Source organism: Solanum tuberosum, unplaced genomic scaffold (assembly GCF_000226075.1).
Source record: "Solanum tuberosum cultivar DM 1-3 516 R44 unplaced genomic scaffold, SolTub_3.0 scf00250, whole genome shotgun sequence".
Lineage (NCBI taxonomy): Eukaryota > Viridiplantae > Streptophyta > Magnoliopsida > Solanales > Solanaceae > Solanum > Solanum tuberosum.
This window is the reverse complement of record NW_006239183.1, coordinates 810,856-813,062: the sequence shown is the minus strand read 5'-3', so window position 1 is coordinate 813,062 and position 2,207 is coordinate 810,856.

Genomic DNA, 2,207 nt, shown 5'->3' with positions numbered 1-2,207 from the left:
TAAGTATGTTTCCTTTTTATCAAGTTTCAAGCTTATGTTTATGTTTTAGAATTCCCCTTACATGCTCGTACATTCCACGTACTGAGCCATTTGGCCTACATCTTTTCATGATGCAGACACAGGTATTCGGGATCATCAACAGAAGATTCGTTGATACATCCGGGAGTTCGAGTTAGCTATGGTGAGCCTCCCTGTTTCCGGAGGATTTCATTTACTTTTCAGTTTAGTCAGGATGTCGTGGGTCTTGTCCGACTTCCATCTTTATCAGTTAGAGGCTTCATAGATAGTCAGTATAGTTGAGAAGTCTGTATTATTCATTTATTTTATTAAATGTTTTGAAGACTTAAGTTGCCTATTTTATGGCGAGTTGAAAAGTTGAGTTTATTGAATTTTATTCAGTTTTAAGCTTTTGCATGCTTAAGTTAGTCTTCTGCTTGTAGTCAGCCAGGATGAGGTTTCGCTTGGGGACCAGCAATGGTTCTTGAGTGCCGTCCACGTCCAGGGTGTAGACTCGGGTCATGACACGTACCAACCATAGCATTTGACTGCTCACTACTAGAATCTCCAATCCTCATGGCAGATAACTGAGGAGATGTACCTGTGGGAGAAGGAGTACATGCCGATAAGGGTCGTGGTTGATGAATAGCCTTTAAAGGTAGGTCCTCGTAGCGTCATGGAGCCAATGCATGTGAAGTAAAGGAAGCACCGACTATTCGACGGTAATTAGGATAATATTGCCGAGGATCCGTCGTACTAAATGAAACAGCAAATAAATGAGTATCATGGCTGATGCGCTCTTGCGCAGAAGAAATAGATCATGCAATATCCTCAGGATCTATGTGTCTCCTAGACTTCTTCTTTTTAGCCTGTGTAGTCTGTCTAACTCCAAGATGCTTGCGATGTCTATCACTGTCACCGCCTGATGACATATGTATGCAAATTTACATGTATAATATATATATAAATCATAAATTAAATAAAATTAGCAAAATACACTAACCTACATATATTATATATACATTCTACATTATTCCTCCTCGCTTGTTTCAATTCCATTATTCTCCCATTCTTCATCATTCTCCCATTCTTCTTCTTCAGTTGTTTCATTTTCATTATCGTCCCATTCTTCGTCGTCAAATGATTCATTTTCCTCATTCTCGAATATTTCTTCCTCAACATTCATTATCTCATCATCAGATACTTCTTCTAATATGTGTTGAGGATGTTGTAGTGTGGTTTCTAATTCAACATCAACTTGTTGTTGAATAATTGCAACATCATTTATACGCCACATCTAAGACATTGTCAATTTCAATTTTTCCCACAGGCTTACTTTTTATAACAACCCACCAATCATCTTTGTCTCTACGTAATGGATATGGAGCGTAATACACTTGTTTAGCATTTTGTGCAATAATAAAAAGATCATAACTTCTGTATTTCCTGGTGTGCTTAACTTCAATTATATTATGTTGATGGTCCACCTTTGTGCCTATATGTGATGGGTCAAACCACTCACACCGAAACAATACAATCTTCTTTTTAGGCCAACCTGAATACCTCACTTCAATAATCTCATGAATGACACCATAATATTCAATAGTTCCAGCACCATCAACATGTATGTAGACACCGCTATTATTTGTTTTCTTGTTCCTAGAAACTTCTTCAGTTTGAAACTTAAAGCCATTGACACAATACCTATTCATTGTCAGTACTTGAGATTCAGGTCCAAGTGCTACTTTTTTTACTAAGTGCAAATGTTGGACACTTGAGTATTCATCGTAAACCTACGTGATTGTTATTTCAAGTAATATAATTTAGTATAACATGAATATATTATTAAATACTTAGTAATTGCACACTTACATAGTTCCTCAGCCATTTGGAAAATTATGTATAGATGGCTTCATTACCCCATGTGTTTACGAACAAGCTGATCATTTTACATTCAAGTATTTCGGTAGTTAATGAATACTTATTAGTATGTAATTTGATAACATATTCTTAACACTTACTTGACATATGGTTTAATCTCTGGAAAATTAAGAGAAATATGTGTCACAGCTGATTGCATTTCCATATCAGTGAAGCCTAGCTTTCCACGCTTTTTAGATCCTCGACCATTTTGATTAAAAATTGATATCGGTGGAAATAAAGGATCAATATCGCCTTCATCATTGCAATTGGGCCTGTTTCTCCTACAT